This window comes from Ranitomeya variabilis, chromosome 4 (assembly GCF_051348905.1).
Source record: "Ranitomeya variabilis isolate aRanVar5 chromosome 4, aRanVar5.hap1, whole genome shotgun sequence".
Taxonomy (NCBI): domain Eukaryota; kingdom Metazoa; phylum Chordata; class Amphibia; order Anura; family Dendrobatidae; genus Ranitomeya; species Ranitomeya variabilis.
In genome coordinates this window covers 369,071,237-369,093,608 of record NC_135235.1, presented here as the reverse complement: position 1 = coordinate 369,093,608, position 22,372 = coordinate 369,071,237, and the positions used below count along the sequence as shown (strand labels likewise).

At 46.2% G+C, this 22,372-nt stretch overlaps 1 non-coding gene and 9 pseudogenes across 1 annotated transcript; all 10 read left to right on the top strand.

Annotated features, from left to right (window-relative positions):
* Nucleotides 1-3,691: 3,691 nt before the first annotated feature.
* Nucleotides 3,692-3,882, top strand: LOC143770683 (U2 spliceosomal RNA). Its single transcript, XR_013214702.1, has one exon. It is a non-coding gene; the product is annotated as a U2 spliceosomal RNA (small nuclear RNA).
* Nucleotides 3,883-8,573: 4,691 nt separating this feature from the next.
* LOC143770719 (U2 spliceosomal RNA) lies at nucleotides 8,574-8,748 on the top strand (annotated as a pseudogene).
* Nucleotides 8,749-9,919: 1,171 nt separating this feature from the next.
* On the top strand, nucleotides 9,920-10,135 carry LOC143771144 (U2 spliceosomal RNA; annotated as a pseudogene).
* A 1,175-nt stretch (nucleotides 10,136-11,310) lies between these two features.
* On the top strand, nucleotides 11,311-11,526 carry LOC143771143 (U2 spliceosomal RNA; annotated as a pseudogene).
* Nucleotides 11,527-12,698: 1,172 nt separating this feature from the next.
* On the top strand, nucleotides 12,699-12,914 carry LOC143771142 (U2 spliceosomal RNA; annotated as a pseudogene).
* Nucleotides 12,915-14,091: 1,177 nt separating this feature from the next.
* On the top strand, nucleotides 14,092-14,307 carry LOC143771156 (U2 spliceosomal RNA; annotated as a pseudogene).
* Nucleotides 14,308-15,482: 1,175 nt separating this feature from the next.
* LOC143771154 (U2 spliceosomal RNA) lies at nucleotides 15,483-15,698 on the top strand (annotated as a pseudogene).
* A 1,188-nt stretch (nucleotides 15,699-16,886) lies between these two features.
* LOC143771160 (U2 spliceosomal RNA) lies at nucleotides 16,887-17,102 on the top strand (annotated as a pseudogene).
* Nucleotides 17,103-18,277: 1,175 nt separating this feature from the next.
* LOC143771159 (U2 spliceosomal RNA) lies at nucleotides 18,278-18,493 on the top strand (annotated as a pseudogene).
* A 1,188-nt stretch (nucleotides 18,494-19,681) lies between these two features.
* Nucleotides 19,682-19,897, top strand: LOC143771145 (U2 spliceosomal RNA; annotated as a pseudogene).
* Nucleotides 19,898-22,372: the final 2,475 nt, after the last annotated feature.

The following is a 22,372-nucleotide window of genomic DNA, read 5'->3' as shown; positions in this document are numbered from 1 at the left end:
GTTCAATGTGAGTTTGCTGGAAGGAGGCGGGGTGAAAGAGGAGTATGGAAGACATTATGCAGAGTGGTGTGGGTGTAGGAGTGAGTTCAGAAATGTGTGTGAATGGTGGGATTGGGTTAAATGGAAAACCAAGAGTTTTTAAAAAAAAACTCGGGTATAAATGTGCGGCTGCTAAAAGAGAAAGGTTTTTTTTTTTTTTAAATGCAAGATTGAATGTGTTGTATAAGTTGAGAGCGGGAGGGATGGATGTGAGTGAAGATCTGGTGAAAGTGAAAAAAGAGGTGAATGATTTTTTGTTAGAAAGAGGGAGGAGTATTGTGTACAGGGCCAGATTAGAGAATTTGGAGAAGGATGAGAACTGTTCACGTTTTTTCTTTAAAAAAGTTTTTGGGAAGAGACAGAGTATGAGTGTTTTGAATGGAATGGATGGAAATGAAGTGAGTGGTGCGGACTTGTGTGAGGAAGTGGCAAAGTTTTATGATGATTTGTATGCTGTGAAATGGAGGGATGAAGGTTTGGAGAGTGAGGTGCTGAGTGTTTTGGAAAATAGTTTAAATAGGATAGAAAGAGAAAGTTTGATGGGTGATGTGACAGGTGAAGAAGTATGGAAGGTGGTGTGTAGCATGGCGTTGAATAAAACACCTGGGGAGGATGGTCTACCAGTGGAATTTTATCGTGTGATGTGGGATGTGATTGGGAAGGATTTTGTGGATGTATGTAAGTATATGTGGGCGAATGCAGAGGTGGCAAATGGTATGCGTGCAGGGGTGGTTGTGTTATTGCCAAAAAAAGGTGATCTGAAAAATCTAAAAAATTGGAGGCCGATCACATTGCTAAATTGTGATTATAAGATTTATGCGAAACTTTTGGCTAACAGGATGCGTGGCGTGGTTGGGAGTGTGGTGGGTGAGGAGCAATGTTGTGCGGTGCCTGGAAGACGAATACATGAGAGTTTGCGTATGTTGAGAGATTGTTTGTGGGACTGCATGAATCATAAGAAGGGGGTGTATATGTTGAGTTTGGATTTTGAGAAGGCGTATGATAGATTGGCTCATGGTTTTTTGTTTAGTGTGTTGGTGAAGATGGGGTTTCCTTCTGAGTTTGTTGAGAGAGTGAGAAGTTTGTATAAGAATATTTATAGTTGTGTGTTGTTGAATGGAAATGTGGGGAGGAGAGTAAATGTATTTTTCGGGTGTTCGGCAGGGGTGCCCTTTGTCCCCTATCGTTTTTATTTGCGCAATTGAACCTTTGTTATGTTTGTTAAGAAAAGATAAGGTGATTCGGGGTGTGCAAGTACTCGGGGGTGGGGGGAGAGAGTGGAAGATGAGTGGTTATATGGATGATGTGTGTGTGCTGTGTGATTCAGTGTTCGGTACGGCGTGTGAAGTTGTTGGTTTCTATTTTTTGTGGAGCATCTGCTTTCAAAGTGAATTGGGAGAAGAGTGAGTGTAAGAATTTTGGGGGGAGGAGTCTGAGCGATGATGCTGGAGTGAATGTGGTGAGTGGATCGATAGAGGTTTTGGGTGTGAAATTTTCAGAGAAATTGGATGGAGAGGAAAGCTGGGTGGATGTGAGAGAGAGAGTGGAGCATAAGTTAATTTTTTGGAGTTTGAGAGATCTTAAATTTTTTGGTAAAATTTTAGTTATTAAGAGTGTTGTGTTACCTATTTTTTTGTATGTTGCGATGGTTTTTCCACCAAGCTACATGTGTACACCAAAGAAAAAGCACTAAGCGAAAAATAATAAAATATATAAATTTTATTATAACACCAATAAAATCAATCAAGTAAATACCATATATAACCAAGGGGAACCAAAAAATACAGAGAAACCACAAGGTATGGCTGGAAAAAGTGGTAACAGTCAATATGGAGTAACCTTCACAATATCAACATCATCATAATGACAGCAAAGTAATCACATATTCAAAGGACTTATATATAAAACATTAATCATACACCTGATACTACAGCCGTCAATGACAATGAACCCAAAGCCAGTGCATATATATGATAAAATAATAGTTTATATAAAGATAAAGTGCAAAGTACCAGCTAAGAATAAATATAAGTATCAACAAATGGAAACGTTTTTAAGGGTTCAGAATCATTGTAAGCCGAAGCATCAGAGGATATAATAGCAGCATTAGAAAAAAGCAAGTAAAGGGAACATATTTACCCAGTATAGACCACCAGCCAGGGACCCACGACACCCAACGCACGTTTCGCTCAGGACGAAGCTTTGAAGAGTGGTGGTCTATACTGGGTAAATATGTTCCCTTTACTTGCTTTTTTCTAATGCTGCTATTATATCCTCTGATGATTGATTGATTTTATTGGTGTTATAATAAAATTTATATATTTTATTATTTTTCGCTTAGTGCTTTTTCTTTGGTGTATTTATGACTACTTGCCTGGCGTAATAATGATTTAGGTGCGGTTTATAGGTGTAACAAGCTACATGTGTATTAGAAGATTAAATAGGGTTTTGTTTGTCTTTTTTGGGGTTCATGTATGGAGCGTGCAAGAAGAGAGATTATTATGAAGAGTTTGGATAAGGGGGGGCTGGGTTTCCCAAATTTGAATGTTTTTCTCGGTGTGAATATTATGGTGTTTGTATTAGGTGTGATTAGGAGGGATGGGAAGTATGCATGTATGTGCAGGTTTTTTCAAATTTCTTGTTTCGTTTGAAATGGCGTGAAAGAGATCTTAGGAGCCCAGTGGCTTTTGAGGTTCCTGTGTGGTATGTGTGGGTTTACAAATTTTTAGTGAAGTATGAACTGTGTGATGTGGATGTGAGATTGTTAGAAAAGAAGAAAGCTGTATATAAGATGATTGAGTGTAGAGAGATGGAATGTGACATTATTGTAGGACGAGCCCACAGGCTGTCCTTGCCAGATCTTAAAATGGTGAGAGGGGATGATGTGCAGAAAGTATGGAAGAAGGTACGTGTGAATGGTATGACGAATAGGCAAAGTGGGATTGTATGGCAGTTGTTGCATGGGATGTTGCCGGTGACGGAGTTTCTGAAAAATCGGGGTTTAGTGAGGAGTGAGAAGTGTCCGAGGAGTGGATGTGATGGAAGTGAGAGTGTGGTGCATTTGTTTTGGAATTGTCAGTATGCTAGAAGTGTGATTGCAGGTATGGGTCGTTTGTGTAAGGAGTTGTGTGAGGTGAATCTGTTGTCTTTTGAGCTTTTTATGTTTGGATTGGGTATGTGTGGGGAAAAGGACAGAGTATTGTGGTTGATGATGACATGTATAAAAGAGGTTTTGTGGGATGTGAGGAATATGTATGTGTTTAAAAGAAAGGATATTGAGGTTAGAAACTGTATAAAAATTATTTTGGGAAAATTGTATTTTTGCTTTGTGTGTGATCAGAGGAGGAGAGGGGAGGTGGAAGCAGAGGGAATTTGGAAGACTAAAAAGTGGAAACATTTTGTTAATGTATCTTGAGGTGTTTTTTTGTTTGTTAACAAAAAAAATTTTTGTTGTGTTTTCCAATGATGATGGGAATAGCGGGTGCACTGAGTATGTGGCAGGCTGTTTTGGGAGATGAGTTCCTTATAGTTTTGGTTACCTGACTGTGGAACTTCCCATCTGAGGGAGGAAAAAAAAAAATCAGTGTTAGGCATTGGTGTGGTGAAAGTGCTGAACCATATCTGGTTATCGCTGCTTGACCTTTTGGCTGAAATCGTCGTCGCCGCCGCCACTCAAGATCAAGTGTAGCATCTGTTCTCATCAGTTTAATATCTGATTCGTCTCCTATTTGGGGAGCATATATTAAATGGATTTTTAGAACAGGGAGATGGAAAAAGAGCTTGCTCTGTCCGCTCCACGCATTGAGCCGTTAATGCGGTGTCTCTGGGAACAGTGCACTCCTTCTCTGATCCGGCTTCCAAATACAGATTGAATTGAAATCGGCACAAGTTGTGTTCTAACCCATTATGTGAATTCTTTTCAGGGTCAAAGTTGCACATTTCAGATGCCAAATGCATTTTGTCTAGATTTAACTTGACCAATTGCAACATTTTGTGTGCGCATTGTTTGCACCTATGCATGTCAAGCATTGTATTGCATTCAATATGAAATCTATCAATCAATCTCTCTTTACTGGTTGCAACCGGCGTGTGAAGATGTGGACATGTATTTGGCCTTTGTTACAGTGTTGCAAATAGATCATCTACAAAGTTAGGCCCCTTGCTATCAGTACTTAGTGTTTTAATTTAACCCCTTAATCCCATATGACGTACTATCCCGTCGAGGTGGGGTGGGCCTTAATTCCCACTGACGGGATAGTGCGTAATACTGTTTAATGCGACATCGCGACTTAAGTCGCGGTGATCGCATTAAATTTCCGGCGCCATCTTACCTGGAGGAAGATGGCGCCGACATCCCGGGCCCTGGTTCCGCCCCCCAGGCTTCTGGATCACTGTGATTGGCTGTTCAATTCTGAGCAGCCAATCACAGCATTCCTCATTGTTTCAGCCAATCGGAGCGGCTGAAACAATGAGGTCGCAGGCTAGATTCGAGTACCGATGTACACGATCCTAGGGCCGGTGCCTGGCAATGCCAGGCACCGGCAAAAACCCCCCGGATTGGCGCGATCGCCGATTGTATCGCTCGCGCCAATCGCAGGGCACAGCGGCAGCATTACCGCCGCTATGCCCTGCTGTACTGGCCTGGATCGGTGCTGCAATAGCACTGATCGTAGGCCAGAGCCTAGTGCAGGCCCAGCAGGGCCTGCAGGAGCTGATTGCCGCGATCGATGTGATCGACGATCGTGCCAATCACAGGGCACAGCGGCGGTCACGTTGTGACCGCTGTGTGCCCTGCTGGTGACCAGGCAGTGACCTGCCTAGGATCAGAGGGATCCTAGGCAGTTGCCATGGTCACCAAGCCCTGCAGGGGTTGGTGGGATCGATGTGATTATTCGATCCCACCAATGACAGCTCACAGCAGCGGTGTGACCGCTCTGTGACCTGTCTGTCACCTGCAGGTGACCTGTGTGACTACTCTGCAGGGTTCCTCACTCTAGCTGAGGGACTCCTGCTGAGCGGTCACACAGCCAGATCCTGTCTTGCTGGGCCTTGTGGTGCTACAGAAGCCTGTAACACCACAATCCCCTGCGATACAAAAAAAGCGAAAGAAAGAAGAAAGAAAACCAAAGAAAGAAGAGAGACTACAAAAGGTAAGTGCTAACAGCCCCTACCCGGTCTCGCTTCACCCCCCCATCCACCCATCCCCCCTTCCCCCTCTTTTTTACCCCCTCCGTCCCTCTTTGCGCTGCCTCCGTGCGAACGTTTAGCAGCCGCCGAGCGTTGATTGGTGGCGCAGTTCACTGATCAACACTCGTGCTCGCTTTTTTTTCAGCAGCCCCCTTTGCCCAATTCCGTACTCCCATCCCGCAGCCGCCAAACTTTGATAAGTGACACAGTTCACTTATCAGAGCTTGTGCCTGCCGTTTTCCTTTTTTTTCACCACACCTGTGCGCACACCCAGCAGCCGCCGCCGAACTTTGATAAGTGACGCAATTCACTTATCAAAGCTCTCGTGCCTGCCGTTTTCTTTTTTTTTTTTTTTTTTTTACACATCCCCGTGCGCTCACCCAGCCGCCGCATCTAACCCTTGCCTTCCTTTTCTTTTTTTTCCCCACATCTCTGTGCGCTCACCCCGCTGCGTCTAACCCGTGCTTTCCTTTTCTTTTTTTTCCCCACATCTCCGCGTGCTCACCCCGCCGTGTCTAACCCGTGCTTTCCTTTTTTTTTTCCCCCACATCTCCGTGCGCTCACCCCGCCGCGTCTAACCCGTGCTTTCCTTTTCTTTTTTTCCCCCCACATCTCTGTGCGCTCACCCCGCCGCGTCTAACCCGTGCTTTCCTTTTTTTCCCCCACATCTCCGTGCGCTCACCCCGCCGCGTCTAACCTGTGCTTTCCTTTTTTTCCCCCACATCTCTGTGCACTCACCCCGCCACGTCTAACCCGTGCTTTCCTTTTTTTTTCCCCCACATCTCCGTGCGCTCACCCCGCCGTGTCTAACCCGTGCTTTCCTTTTCTTTTCTTTTTTTCCCCACATCTCCGTGCGCTCACTCCGCCGCGTCTAACCCGTGCTTTCCTTTTTTTTCCCCCCACATCGCCGTGCGCTCACCCCGCCACGTCTAACCCGTGCTTTCCTTTTCTTTTTTTTTCCCCCACATCTCCGTGCGCTCACCCCGCCGCGTCTAACCCATGCTTTCCTTTTCTTTTTTTTCCCCCACATCTCCGTGCGCTCACCCCACCGCGTCTAACCCGTGCTTTCCTTTTTTTTTCCCCCACATCTCCGTGCGCTCACCCCGCCGCGTCTAACCCGTGCTTTCCTTTTCGTTTTTTCCCCACATGTCCGTGCGCTCACCCCGCCGCGTCTAGCCCGTGCCTTCCATTTCTTTTCTTTTTTCTCACATCCCTGTGCACGCACCCAGCAGCCGCTGAACTTTGATAAGTGACGCGGTTCATTTATCAGAGCTCTCGTGCCTGCGGTTTTTTTTCACATCCCCGTTCGAACACCCAGCAGCCGCTGAACTTTGATAAGTGACGCGGTTCATTTATCAGAGCTCTCGTGCCTGCGTTTTTTTCTCACATCCCTGTGCACGCACCCAGCAGCCGCTGAACTTTGATAAGTGACGCGGTTCATTTATCAGAGCTCTCGTGCCTGCGTTTTTTTCTCACATCCCTGTGCACGCACCCAGCAGCCGCTGAACTTTGATAAGTGATGCGGTTCATTTATCAGAGCTCTCGTGCCTGCGTTTTTTTCTCACATCCCTGTGCACGCACCCAGCAGCCGCTGAACTTTGATAAGTGACGCGGTTCATTTATCAGAGCTCTCGTGCCTGCGTTTTTTTCTCACATCCCTGTGCACGCACCCAGCAGCCGCTGAACTTTGATAAGTGACACGGTTCATTTATCAGAGCTCTCGTGCCTGTGTTTTTTTCTCACATCCCTGTGCACGCACCCAGCAGCCGCTGAACTTTGATAAGTGACGCGGTTCATTTATCAGAGCTCTCGTGCCTGCGTTTTTTTTTCACATCCCCGTTCGAACACCCAGCAGCCGCTGAACTTTGATAAGTGATGCGGTTCATTTATCAGAGCTCTCGTGCCTGCGTTTTTTTCTCACATCCCTGTGCACGCACCCAGCAGCCGCTGAACTTTGATAAGTGACGCGGTTCATTTATCAGAGCTCTCGTGCCTGCGTTTTTTTCTCACATCCCTGTGCACGCACCCAGCAGCCGCTGAACTTTGATAAGTGACACGGTTCATTTATCAGAGCTCTCGTGCCTGTGTTTTTTTCTCACATCCCTGTGCACGCACCCAACAGCCGCTGAACTTTGATAAGTGACGCGGTTCATTTATCAGAGCTTTCGTGCCTACGTTTTTTTCTCACATCCCTGTGCACGCACCCAGCAGCCGCTGAACTTTGATAAGTGACACGGTTCATTTATCAGAGCTCTCGTGCCTGTGTTTTTTTCTCACATCCCTGTGCACGCACCCAGCAGCCGCTGAACTTTGATAAGTGACGCGGTTCATTTATCAGAGCTCTCGTGCCTGCGTTTTTTTTTCACATCCCCGTTCGAACACCCAGCAGCCGCTGAACTTTGATAAGTGATGCGGTTCATTTATCAGAGCTCTCGTGCCTGCGTTTTTTTCTCACATCCCTGTGCACGCACCCAGCAGCCGCTGAACTTTGATAAGTGACGCGGTTCATTTATCAGAGCTCTCGTGCCTGCGTTTTTTTCTCACATCCCTGTGCACGCACCCAGCAGCCGCTGAACTTTGATAAGTGACACGGTTCATTTATCAGAGCTCTCGTGCCTGTGTTTTTTTCTCACATCCCTGTGCACGCACCCAACAGCCGCTGAACTTTGATAAGTGACGCGGTTCATTTATCAGAGCTTTCGTGCCTACGTTTTTTTCTCACATCCCTGTGCACGCACCCAGCAGCCGCTGAACTTTGATAAGTGACGCGGTTCATTTATCAGAGCTCTCGTGCCTGTGTTTTTTTCTCACATCCCTGTGCACGCACCCAGCAGCCGCTGAACTTTGATAAGAGACGCGGTTCATTTATCAGAGCTCTTGTGCCTGCGTTTTTTTTCTCACATCCCTGTGCATGCACCCAGCAGCCGCTGAACTTTGATAAGTGATGCGGTTCATTTATAAGAGCTCTCGTGCCTGCCGCTTTTTTTCACATCCCCGTTCGCACACCCAGCAGCCACCGAACTTTGATAAGTGACGCGGTTCATTTTTCAAAGCTAGGGCCTGCTGTTTTGAACTTTTCTTTCACAGGTATTTTTTTTTTCCTTTACCTTTTTCTTTTCAGAGTAGTTTGCACCAAGCACTATCCCCCCCACACTTACATATAGTTATCAATAAAGTACACCCAATCACCACACTTACAAAAAAAATGTCCCGCTCGTCCCGTTCATCCAAACAGCGCTCTTCAGCGGAGGAGGCATATTCTTTCCTTGCCTCCGACACTGATAGCGAGGGAGAGGATCCCACTTTTCTTTATTTTTCAGATTCTTCCTCATCCTCTTCCCACTCATCTTCCTCCTCCGGCCCTGTGGAATCTGTTCTTATCAGTTTAATATCTGATACGTCTCCTAATTGGGGACCATGTATTAAATGGATTTTTAGAACAGGGAGATGGGAAAAGAGCTTGCTCTGTCCACTCACGCATTGACCCGTTATTGCAGTATCTCCGGGAACAGTGCACTCCTTCTCTGATCCGGTTTCCAAAAACAGATTGAATTGAAATCCACGCAAGTTGTGTTTTAACCCACGATGTGAATTCTTTTCAGGGTCAAAGAAGCACATTTCAGATGCCAAGTGTAGCATTTTGCTCGCTTTCGCTTGACCATTTGCAACATTTTGTGTGTGTGCCTTGCCTTGCTTTCACCTTTGTATGTCAATCATTATATTGCATTCAAAATGCAATCAATCAATCAATCAATTTGTCTTTACTGGTTGCATCAGGTGTGTTAAGATGTAGGCCTGTATTAGGCCTTTGTTACGGTGTTGCATATATACTGTACCATCCATCTACAAAGTTAGGCCCCCCTGCTGTCAGTACTTGGCGTTTAAATTGAAGTATCCAATGATTAGTTCTGCCATACATACCACATTTGTGACCGCATGAATAATTTGGAAAACCTTGTTTCCCTCTTGTGGACCACTGACTTTTAAATTTGGTGTATATGTATTAAAAAAAAGGAAAAATCGTGTCTGTGCTGATCCCGAATATGCTGCCTGCCTCCACCTGTGTGAGTATTCTAATGCTTTCTAGCAACCAGATGCGCTGCCTGCATTAGATAGAATCTGTTCACGGAACCCTCACGTGTCACAATTGGCCCTTGGCCATGGTCTGGAACCCTCACATGTCACAATGGGCTGGAGCCCTCACGTGTCACAAAGGGTCCTTGGCCTATAAAAAGCAGTGCGGTGGCAGTCGTCTTCAGTCTGCTGCCGGAGCAGCGGCGAGCAGCATGGTGGTAGATAGGCAGCAGGGTCTATACCCGGCATCTGGAGAGCTAAGGGAAGACAGCTGCTCGCTTGTTTGTTTTTTTAAATTTCCCTCTCGCACACCTCCTCCTGAGGGCACATAGGAACAAAGAGGGGTAGGAGGGTTACAATAGGTGGGGTTATGCAGATTAAAAACGAGGGGCTCAGAGCTTGAACAAACAGCAGAACGGCCATTGTGAAGGTGTCCGGTTTGCTAAAATGTCCTCCTCAGGGCAATCTTTTGCTCCATCTCCTTAAACGGTATCAGTGTTAGGCCTTGGTGCGGCACAAGTGCAAAACGAGTTCTGGTTATTGCTTCTTGGCCTTCTGGCTAGGATGAAGGATCAGTGTCAGGCCTCAAGGCGGCACAAGTACAAAACCATTTTTGGTTATCGCTTCTCGGGCCTTTTGGCTATGATCGTCGTCGTCGCCGCCGCCCAAGATCAATTGTAGTATCTGTTCTTATCAGTTTAATATCTGATACGTCTCCTAATTGGGGACCATGTATTAAATGGATTTTTAGAACAGGGAGATGGGAAAAGAGCTTGCTCTGTCCACTCACGCATTGACCCGTTATTGCAGTATCTCCGGGAACAGTGCACTCCTTCTCTGATCCGGTTTCCAAAAACAGATTGAATTGAAATCCGCGCAAGTTGTGTTTTATCCCACGATGTGAATTCTTTTCAGGGTCAAAGAAGCACATTTCAGATGCCAAGTGTAGCATTTTGCTCGCTTTCGCTTGACCATTTGCAACATTTTGTGTGTGTGCCTTGCCTTGCTTTCACCTATGTATGTCAAGCATTATATTGCATTCAAAATGCAATCAATCAATCAATCAATCAATTTGTCTTTACTGGTTGCATCAGGTGTGTTAAGATGTAGGCCTGTATTAGGCCTTTGTTACGGTGTTGCATATATACTGTACCATCCATCTACAAAGTTAGGCCCCCCTGCTGTCAGTACTTGGCGTTTAAATTGAAGTATCCAATGAGTAGTTCTGCCATACATACCACATTTGTGACCGCATGAATTCTTTTGTAAAACCTTGTTTCCCTCTTGTGGACCACTGACTTTTAAATTTGGTGTATATGTATTAAAAAAAAGGAAAAATCGGCTCTGTGCTGATCTCGAATACGCTGCCTATCTCCACCTGTGTGAGTATTCTAATGCTTTATAGCAACCAGGTGCGCTGCCTGCATTAGATAGAATCTGTTCACGGAACCCTCACGTGTCACAATTGGCCCTTGGCCATGGTCTGGAACCCTCACATGTCACAATGGGCTGGAGCCCTAACGTGTCACAAAGGGTCCTTGGCCTATAAAAAGCAGCGCGGTGGCAGTCGTCTTCAGTCTGCTGCCGGAGCAGCGGCGAGCAGCATGGTGGTAGATAGGCAGCAGGGTCTATACCCAGCATCTGGAGAGCTAAGGGAAGACAGCTGCTCGCTTGTTTGTTTTTTTAATTTCCCTCTCGCACACCTCCTCCTGAGGGCACATAGGAACAAAGAGGGGTAGGAGGGTTACAATAGGTGGGGTTATGCAGATTGAAAACGAGGGGCTCACAGCTTGAACAAACAGCAGAACGGCCATTGTGAGGGTGTCCGGTTTGCTAAAATGTCCTCCTCAGGGCAATCTTTTGCTCCATCCCCCTAAAGGGTATCAGTGTTAGGCCTTGGTGCGGCACAAGTGCAAAACGAGTTCTGGTTATTGCTTCTTGGCCTTCTGGCTAGGATGAAGGATCAGTGTCAGGCCTCAAGGCGGCACAAGTACAAAACCATTTTTGGTTATCGCTTCTCGGGCCTTTTGGCTATGATCGTCGTCATCGCCGCCGCCCAAGATCAATTGTAGTATCTGTTCTTATCAGTTTAATATCTGATACGTCTCCTAATTGGGGACCATGTATTAAATGGATTTTTAGAACAGGGAGATGGGAAAAGAGCTTGCTCTGTCCACTCACGCATTGACCCGTTATTGCAGTATCTCCGGGAACAGTGCACTCCTTCTCTGATCCAGTTTCCAAAAACAGATTGAATTGAAATCAGCGCAAGTTGTGTTTTAACCCACGATGTGAATTATTTTCAGGGTCAAAGAAGCACATTTCAGATGCCAAGTGTAGCATTTTGCTCGCTTTCGCTTGACCATTTGCAACATTTTGTGTGTGTGCCTTGCCTTGCTTTCACCTATGTATGTCAAGCATTATATTGCATTCAAAATGCAATCAATCAATCAATCAATTTGTCTTTACTGGTTGCATCAGGTGTGTTAAGATGTAGGCCTGTATTAGGCCTTTGTTACGGTGTTGCATATATACTGTACCATCCATCTACAAAGTTAGGCCCCCCTGCTGTCAGTACTTGGCGTTTAAATTGAAGTATCCAATGAGTAGTTCTGCCATACATACCACATTTGTGACCGCATGAATTCTTTTGTAAAACCTTGTTTCCCTCTTGTGGACCACTGACTTTTAAATTTGGTGTATATGTATTAAAAAAAAGGAAAAATCGTCTCTGTGCTGATCTCGAATACGCTGCCTATCTCCACCTGTGTGAGTATTCTAATGCTTTCTAGCAACCAGGTGCGCTGCCTGCATTAGATAGAATCTGTTCACGGAACCCTCACGTGTCACAATTGGCCCTTGGCCATGGTCTGGAACCCTCACATGTCACAATGGGCTGGAGCCCTCACGTGTCACAAAGGGTCCTTGGCCTATAAAAAGCAGCGCGGTGGCAGTCGTCTTCAGTCTGCTGCCGGAGCAGCGGCGAGCAGCATGGTGGTAGATAGGCAGCAGGGTCTATACCCGGCATCTGGAGAGCTAAGGGAAGACAGCTGCTCGCTTGTTTGTTTTTTTTAAATTCCCTCTCGCACACCTCCTCCTGAGGGCACATAGGAACAAAGAGGGGTAGGAGGGTTACAATAGGTGGGGTTATGCAGATTAAAAACGAGGGGCTCACAGCTTGAACAAACAGCAGAACGGCCATTGTGAAGGTGTCCGGTTTGCTAAAATGTCCTCCTCAGGGCAATCTTTTTCTCCATCTCCCTAAAGGGTATCAGTGTTAGGCCTTGGTGCGGCACAAGTGCAAAACGAGTTCTGGTTATTGCTTCTTGGCCTTCTGGCTAGGATGAAGGATCAGTGTCAGGCCTCAAGGCGGCACAAGTACAAAACCATTTTTGATTATCGCTTCTCGGGCCTTTTGGCTATGATCGTCGTCGTCGCCGCCGCCCAAGATCAATTGTAGTATCTGTTCTTATCAGTTTAATATCTGATACGTCTCCTAATTGGGGACCATGTATTAAATGGATTTTTAGAACAGGGAGATGGGAAAAGAGCTTGCTCTGTCCACTCACGCATTGACCCGTTATTGCAGTATCTCCGGGAACAGTGCACTCCTTCTCTGATCCGGTTTCCAAAAACAGATTGAATATAAATCCGCGCAAGTTGTGTTTTAACCCATGATGTGAATTCTTTTCAGGGTCAAAGAAGCACATTTCAGATGCCAAGTGTAGCATTTTGCTCACTTTCGCTTGACCATTTGCAACATTTTGTGTGTGTGCCTTGCCTTGCTTTCACCTATGTATGTCAAGCATTATATTGCATTCAAAATGCAATCAATCAATCAATCAATCAATTTGTCTTTACTGGTTGCATCAGGTGTGTTAAGATGTAGGCCTGTATTAGGCCTTTGTTACGGTGTTGCATATATACTGTACCATCCATCTACAAAGTTAGGCCCCCCTGCTGTCAGTACTTGGCGTTTAAATTGAAGTATCCAATGAGTAGTTCTGCCATACATACCACATTTGTGACAGCATGAATTCTTTTGTAAAACCTTGTTTCCCTCTTGTGGACCACTGACTTTTAAATTTGGTGTATATGTATTAAAAAAAAGGAAAAATCGTGTCTGTGCTGATCTCGAATACGCTGCCTACCTCCACCTGTGTGAGTATTCTAATGCTTTCTAGCAACCAGGTGCGCTGCCTGCATTAGATAGAATCTGTTCCACGAACCCTCACGTGTCACAATTGGCCCTTGGCCATGGTCTGGAACCCTCACATGTCACAATGGGCTGGAGCCCTCACGTGTCACAAAGGGTCCTTGGCCTATAAAAAGCAGCGCGGTGGCAGTCGTCTTCAGTCTGCTGCCGGAGCAGCGACGAGCAGCATGGTGGTGGATAGGCAGCAGGGTCTATACCCGGCATCTGGAGAGCTAAGGGAAGACAGCTGCTCGCTTGTTTGTTTTTTTTTAATTTCCCTCTCGCACACCTCCTCCTGAGGGCACATAGGAACAAAGAGGGGTAGGAGGGTTACAATAGGTGGGGTTATGCAGATTAAAAACGAGGGGCTCACAGCTTGAACAAACAGCAGAACGGCCATTGTGAAGGTGTCCGGTTTGCTAAAATGTCCTCCTCAGGGCAATCTTTTGCTCCATCTCCCTAAAGGGTATCAGTGTTAGGCCTTGGTGCAGCACAAGTGCAAAACGAGTTCTGGTTATTGCTTCTTGGCCTTCTGGCTAGGATGAAGGATCAGTGTCAGGCCTCAAGGCAGCACAAGCACAAAACCATTTTTGGTTATCGCTTCTCGGGCCTTTTGGCTATGATCGTCGTCGTCGCCGCCGCCCAAGATCAATTGTAGTATCTGTTCTTATCAGTTTAATATCTGATACGTCTCCTATTTGGGGACCATGTATTAAATGGATTTTTAGAACAGGGAGATGGGAAAAGAGCTTGCTCTGTCCACTCACGCATTGACCCGTTATTGCAGTATCTCCGGAAACAGTGCACTCCTTCTCTGATCCGGTTTCCAAAAACAGATTGAATTGAAATCCGCGCAAGTTGTGTTTTAACCCACGATGTGAATTCTTTTCAGGGTCAAAGAAGCACATTTCAGATGCCAAGTGTAGCATTTTGCTCGCTTTCGCTTGACCATTTGCAACATTTTGTGTGTGTGCCTTGCCTTGCTTTCACCTATGTATGTCAAGCATTATATTGCATTCAAAATGCAATCAATCAATCAATCAATCAATTTGTCTTTACTGGTTGCATCAGGTGTGTTAAGATGTAGGCCTGTATTAGGCCTTTGTTACGGTGTTGCATATATACTGTACCATCCATCTACAAAGTTAGGCCCCCCTGCTGTCAGTACTTGGCGTTTAAATTGAAGTATCCAATGAGTAGTTCTGCCATAAATACAACATTTGTGACCGCATTAATTCTTTTGTAAAATCTTGTTTCCCTCTTGTGGACCACTGACTTTTAAATTTGGTGTATATGTATTAAAAAAAAGGAAAAATCGTCTCTGTGCTGATCTCGAATACGCTGCCTATCTCCACCTGTGTGAGTATTCTAATGCTTTCTAGCAACCAGGTGCGCTGCCTGCATTAGATAGAATCTGTTCACGGAACCCTCACGTGTCACAATTGGCCCTTGGCCATGGTCTGGAACCCTCACATGTCACAATGGGCTGGAGCCCTCACGTGTCACAAAGGGTCCTTGGCCTATAAAAAGCAGTGCGGTGGCAGTCGTCTTCAGTCTGCTGCCGGAGCAGCGGCGAGCAGCATGGTGGTAGATAGGCAGCAGGGTCCATACCCAGCATCTGGAGAGCTAAGGGAAGACAGCTGCTCGCTTGTTTGTTTTTTTAATTTCCCTCTCGCACACCTCCTCCTGAGGGCACATAGGAACAAAGAGGGGTAGGAGGGTTACAATAGGTGGGGTTATGCAGATTAAAAACGAGGGGCTCACAGCTTGAACAAACAGCAGAACGGCCATTGTGAGGGTGTCCGGTTTGCTAAAATGTCCTCCTCAGGGCAATCTTTTGCTCCATCTCCCTAAAGGGTATCAGTGTTAGGCCTTGGTGCTGCACAAGTGCAAAACGAGTTCTGGTTATTGCTTCTTGGCCTTCTGGCTAGGATGAAGGATCAGTGTCAGGCCTCAAGGCGGCACAAGTACAAAACCATTTTTGGTTATCGCTTCTCGGGCCTTTTGGCTATGATCGTCGTCGTCGACGCCGCCCAAGATCAATTGTAGTATCTGTTCTTATCAGTTTAATATCTGATACGTCTCCTAATTGGGGACCATGTATTAAATGGATTTTTAGAACAGGGAGATGGGAAAAGAGCTTGCTCTGTCCACTCACACATTGACCCGTTATTGCAGTATCTCCGGGAACAGTGCACTCCTTCTCTGATCCGGTTTCCAAAAACAGATTGAATTGAAATCAGCACAAGTTGTGTTTTAACCCACGATGTAAATTCTTTTCAGGGTCAAAGAAGCACATTTCAGATGCCAAGTGTAGCATTTTGCTCGCTTTCGCTTGACCATTTGCAACATTTTGTGTGTGTGCCTTGCCTTGCTTTCACCTATGTATGTCAAGCATTATATTGCATTCAAAATGCAGTCAATCAATCAATCAATCAATCAATCAATCAATTTGTCTTTACTGGTTGCATCAGATGTGTTAAGATGTAGGCCTGCATTAGGCCTTTGTTACGGTGTTGCATATATACTGTACCATCCATCTACAAAGTTAGGCCCCCCTGCTGTCAGTACTTGGCATTTAAATTGAAGTATCCAATGAGTAGTTCTGCCATACATACCACATTTGTGACCGCATGAATTCTTTTGTAAAACCTTGTTTCCCTCTTGTGGACCACTGACTTTTAAATTTGGTGTATATGTATTAAAAAAAAGGAAAAATCGTGTCTGTGCTGATCTCGAATACGCTGCCTACCTCCACCTGTATGAGTATTCTAATGCTTTCTAGCAACCAGGTGCGCTGCCTACATTAGATAGAATCTGTTCACGGAACCCTCACTTGTCCCAATTGGCCCTTGGTCATGGTCTAGAACCCTCACATGTCACAATGGGCTGGAGCCCTCATGTGTCACAAAGGGTCCTTGGCCTATAAAAAGCAGCGCGGTGGCAGTCGTCTTCAGTCTGCTGCCGGAGCAGCGGCGAGCAGCATTGTGGTAGATAGGCAGCAGGGTCTATACCTGGCATCTGGAGAGCTAAGGAAGACAGCTGCTCGCTTGTTTGTTTTTTTTTAATTTTCCTCTCGCACACCTCCTCCTGAGGGCACATAGGAAGAAAGAGGGGTAGGAGGGTTACAATAGGTGGGGTTATGCAGATTAAAAACGAGGGGCTCACAGCTTGAACAAACAGCAGAACGGCCATTGTGAAGGTGTCCGGTTTGCTAAAATGTCCTCCTCAGGGCAATCTTTTGCTCCATCTCCCTAAAGGGTATCAGTGTTAGGCCTTGGTGCAGCACAAGTGCAAAACGAGTTCTGGTTATTGCTTCTTGGCCTTCTGGCTAGGATGAAGGATCAGTGTCAGGCCTCAAGGCAGCACAAGCACAAAACCATTTTTGGTTATCGCTTCTCGGGCCTTTTGGCTATGATCGTCGTCGTCGCCGCCGCCCAAGATCAATTGTAGTATCTGTTCTTATCAGTTTAATATCTGATACGTCTCCTAATTGGGGACCATGTATTAAATGGATTTTTAGAACAGGGAGATGGGAAAAGAGCTTGCTCTGTCCACTCACGCATTGACCCGTTATTGCAGTATCTCCGGAAACAGTGCACTCCTTCTCTGATCCGGTTTCCAAAAACAGATTGAATTGAAATCCGCGCAAGTTGTGTTTTAACCCACGATGTGAATTCTTTTCAGGGTCAAAGAAGCACATTTCAGATGCCAAGTGTAGCATTTTGCTCGCTTTCGCTTGACCATTTGCAACATTTTGTGTGTGTGCCTTGCCTTGCTTTCACCTATGTATGTCAAGCATTATATTGCATTCAAAATGCAATCAATCAATCAATCAATCAATTTGTCTTTACTGGTTGCATCAGGTGTGTTAAGATGTAGGCCTGTATTAGGCCTTTGTTACGGTGTTGCATATATACTGTACCATCCATCTACAAAGTTAGGCCCCCCTGCTGTCAGTACTTGGCGTTTAAATTGAAGTATCCAATGAGTAGTTCTGCCATAAATACAACATTTGTGACCGCATTAATTCTTTTGTAAAATCTTGTTTCCCTCTTGTGGACCACTGACTTTTAAATTTGGTGTATATGTATTAAAAAAAAGGAAAAATCGTCTCTGTGCTGATCTCGAATACGCTGCCTATCTCCACCTGTGTGAGTATTCTAATGCTTTCTAGCAACCAGGTGCGCTGCCTGCATTAGATAGAATCTGTTCACGGAACCCTCACGTGTCACAATTGGCCCTTGGCCATGGTCTGGAACCCTCACATGTCACAATGGGCTGGAGCCCTCACGTGTCACAAAGGGTCCTTGGCCTATAAAAAGCAGTGCGGTGGCAGTCGTCTTCAGTCTGCTGCCGGAGCAGCGGCGAGCAGCATGGTGGTAGATAGGCAGCAGGGTCCATACCCAGCATCTGGAGAGCTAAGGGAAGACAGCTGCTCGCTTGTTTGTTTTTTTAATTTCCCTCTCGCACACCTCCTCCTGAGGGCACATAGGAACAAAGAGGGGTAGGAGGGTTACAATAGGTGGGGTTATGCAGATTAAAAACGAGGGGCTCACAGCTTGAACAAACAGCAGAACGGCCATTGTGAAGGTGTCCGGTTTGCTAAAATGTCCTCCTCAGGGCAATCTTTTGCTCCATCTCCCTAAAGGGTATCAGTGTTAGGCCTTGGTGCAGCACAAGTGCAAAACGAGTTCTGGTTATTGCTTCTTGGCCTTCTGGCTAGGATGAAGGATCAGTGTCAGGCCTCAAGGCAGCACAAGCACAAAACCATTTTTGGTTATCGCTTCTCGGGCCTTTTGGCTATGATCGTCGTCGTCGCCGCCGCCCAAGATCAATTGTAGTATCTGTTCTTATCAGTTTAATATCTGATACGTCTCCTAATTGGGGACCATGTATTAAATGGATTTTTAGAACAGGGAGATGGGAAAAGAGCTTGCTCTGTCCACTCACGCATTGACCCGTTATTGCAGTATCTCCGGAAACAGTGCACTCCTTCTCTGATCCGGTTTCCAAAAACAGATTGAATTGAAATCCGCGCAAGTTGTGTTTTAACCCACGATGTGAATTCTTTTCAGGGTCAAAGAAGCACATTTCAGATGCCAAGTGTAGCATTTTGCTCGCTTTCGCTTGACCATTTGCAACATTTTGTGTGTGTGCCTTGCCTTGCTTTCACCTATGTATGTCAAGCATTATATTGCATTCAAAATGCAGTCAATCAATCAATCAATCAATCAATCAATCAATTTGTCTTTACTGGTTGCATCAGATGTGTTAAGATGTAGGCCTGCATTAGGCCTTTGTTACGGTGTTGCATATATACTGTACCATCCATCTACAAAGTTAGGCCCCCCTGCTGTCAGTACTTGGCATTTAAATTGAAGTATCCAATGAGTAGTTCTGCCATACATACCACATTTGTGACCGCATGAATTCTTTTGTAAAACCTTGTTTCCCTCTTGTGGACCACTGACTTTTAAATTTGGTGTATATGTATTAAAAAAAAGGAAAAATCGTGTCTGTGCTGATCTCGAATACGCTGCCTACCTCCACCTGTATGAGTATTCTAATGCTTTCTAGCAACCAGGTGCGCTGCCTACATTAGATAGAATCTGTTCACGGAACCCTCACTTGTCCCAATTGGCCCTTGGTCATGGTCTAGAACCCTCACATGTCACAATGGGCTGGAGCCCTCACGTGTCACAAAGGGTCCTTGGCCTATAAAAAGCAGCGCGGTGGCAGTCGTCTTCAGTCTGCTGCCGGAGCAGCGGCGAGCAGCATTGTGGTAGATAGGCAGCAGGGTCTATACCTGGCATCTGGAGAGCTAAGGAAGACAGCTGCTCGCTTGTTTTTTTTTTTTTAATTTTCCTCTCGCACACCTCCTCCTGAGGGCACATAGGAAGAAAGAGGGGTAGGAGGGTTACAATAGGTGGGGTTATGCAGATTAAAAACGAGGGGCTCACAGCTTGAACAAACAGCAGAACGGCCATTGTGAAGGTGTCCGGTTTGCTAAAATGTCCTCCTCAGGGCAATCTTTTGCTCCATCTCCCTAAAGGGTATCAGTGTTAGGCCTTGGTGCGGCACAAGTGCAAAACGAGTTCTGGTTATTGCTTCTTGGCCTTCTGGCTAGGATGAAGGATCAGTGTCAGGCCTCAAGGCGGCACAAGTACAAAACCATTTTTGGTTATCGCTTCTCGGGCCTTTTGGGTATGATCGTCGTCGTCGCCGCCGCCCAAGATCAATTGTAGTATCTGTTCTTATCAGTTTAATATCTGATACGTCTCCTAATTGGGGACCATGTATTAAATGGATTTTTAGAACAGGGAGATGGGAAAAGAGCTTGCTCTGTCCACTCACGCATTGACCCGTTATTGCAGTATCTCCGGGAACAGTGCACTCCTTCTCTGATCCGGTTTCCAAAAACAGATTGTATTGAAATCAGCGCAAGTTGTGTTTTAACCCACGATGTGAATTCTTTTCAGGGTCAAAGAAGCACATTTCAGATGCCAAGTGTAGCATTTTGCTCGCTTTCGCTTGACCATTTGCAACATTTTGTGTGTGTGCCTTGCCTTGCTTTCACCTATGTATGTCAAGCATTATATTGCATTCAAAATGCAATCAATCAATCAATTTGTATTTACTGGTTGCATCAGGTGTGTTAAGATGTAGGCCTGTATTAGGCCTTTGTTACGGTGTTGCATATATACTGTACCATCCATCTACAAAGTTAGGCCCCCCTGCTGTCAGTACTTGGCGTTTAAATTGAAGTATCCAATGAGTAGTTCTGCCATACATACCACATTTGTGACCGCATGAATTCTTTTGTAAAACCTTGTTTCCCTCTTGTGGACCACTGACTTTTAAATTTGGTGTATATGTATTAAAAAAAAGGAAAAATCGTCTCTGTGCTGATCTCGAATACGCTGCCTATCTCCACCTGTGTGAGTATTTTAATGCTTTCTAGCAACCAGGTGCGCTGCCTGCATTAGATAGAATCTGTTCACGGAACCCTCACGTGTCACAATTGGCCCTTGGCCATGGTCTGGAACCCTCACATGTCACAATGGGCTGGAGCCCTCACGTGTCACAAAGGGTCCTTGGCCTATAAAAAGCAGTGCGGTGGCAGTCGTCTTCAGTCTGCTGCCGGAGCAGCGGCGAGCAGCATGGTGGTAGATAGGCAGCAGGGTCTATACCCAGCATCTGGAGAGCTAAGGGAAGACAGCTGCTCGCTTGTTTGTTTTTTTAATTTCCCTCTCGCACACCTCCTCCTGAGGGCACATAGGAACAAAGAGGGTTAGGAGGGTTACAATAGGTGGGGTTATGCAGATTAAAAACAAGGGGCTCACAGCTTGAACAAACAGCAGAACGGCCATTGTGAGGGTGTCCGGTTTGCTAAAATGTCCTCCTCAGGGCAATCTTTTGCTCCATCTTTCTAAAGGGTATCAGTGTAAAGGCCCCGTCTCACACAGCGACGCTGCAGCGATACAGACAACGATGCTGATCGCTGCAGCGTCGCTGTTTTGTCGCTGTGTGGTCGCTGGGGAGCTGTCACACAGACAGCTCTCTCCAGCGACCAACGATCAGGGGAACGACTTCGGCATCGTTGAAACTGTCTTCAGCGATGCCGAAGTCCCCCTGCAGCACCCGGGTAACCAGGGTAAACATCGGGTTACTAAGCGCAGGGCCGCGCTTAGTAACCCGATGTTTACCCTGGTTACCAAAAAAAACAAACAGTACATACTCACAATCTGTTGCCCGTCAGGTCCCTTGCCGTCTGCTTCCCGCTCTGACTGTGTGCCGCCGTACAGTGAGAGCAGATCGCAGCGGTGACGTCACTGCTGTGCTCTCACTTTACGGCGGCTCAGTCAGAGCAGGAAGCAGACGCCAAGGGACCTGACGGACATCAGATGGTGAGTATGTACTGTTTTTTTTTTTTTACATTTACGCTGGTAACCAGGGTAAACATCGGGTTACTAAGCGCGGCCCTGCGCTTAGTAACCCGATGTTTACCCTGGTTACCAGTGAAGACATCGCTGAATCGGTGTCACACACACCGATTCAGCGATGTCAGCGGGACCTCAACGACCAAAAAAAGGTCCAGGCCATTCTGACACGACCAGCGATCTCGCAGCAGGGGCCTGATCGCTGGTACGTGTCACACATAGTGAGATCGCTACTGAGGTCGCTGTTGCGTCACAAAACTTGTGACTCAGCAGCGATCTCGCTAGCGATCTCGCTATGTGAGACGGGGCCTTTAGGCCTTGGTGCGGCACAAGTGCAAAACGAGTTCTGGTTATTAGGGTTGAGCAAAACGGATCGTCCATTTTCATAAGTCACCGACTTTTGGCTAAGTCGGCATCTCATGAAACCCGATCCGACCCCTGTGCGGGGTCGGCCATGCGGTACGCGACTTTCGCGCCAAAGTCGCGTTTCAATGACGCTAAAAGCGCCATTTCTCAGCCAATGAAGGTGGACGCAGAGTGTGGGCAGCGTGATGACATAGATCGCAGTCCCCACCATCTTAGAGAAGGGCATTGCAGTGATTGGCTTGCTTTCTGCCACGTCACAGGGGCTATAAAGGGGCGTTCCCGCCGACCGCCATCTTACTGCTGCTGATCTGAGCATAGGGAGAGGTGCTGCCGCTTCTTCAGAAGCAGGGATAGTGATAGGCAGGGTCCATAAAGCTACAAACCGCTTGTGCTGTAGCGATTTCCACTGTCCAACACCACCTTTTGTTTGCAGGGACAGTGGAAGCTACATTTTTTTTTCCTCAGCGCTGTCGCTCATTGGGCTGCCTTAGAAGGCTCCCTGACCCTGATAGCTGCGTTGCTGTGCCTGTGTGTGTACGACGCTGTGCAAACCAACTGCTTTTTTCAA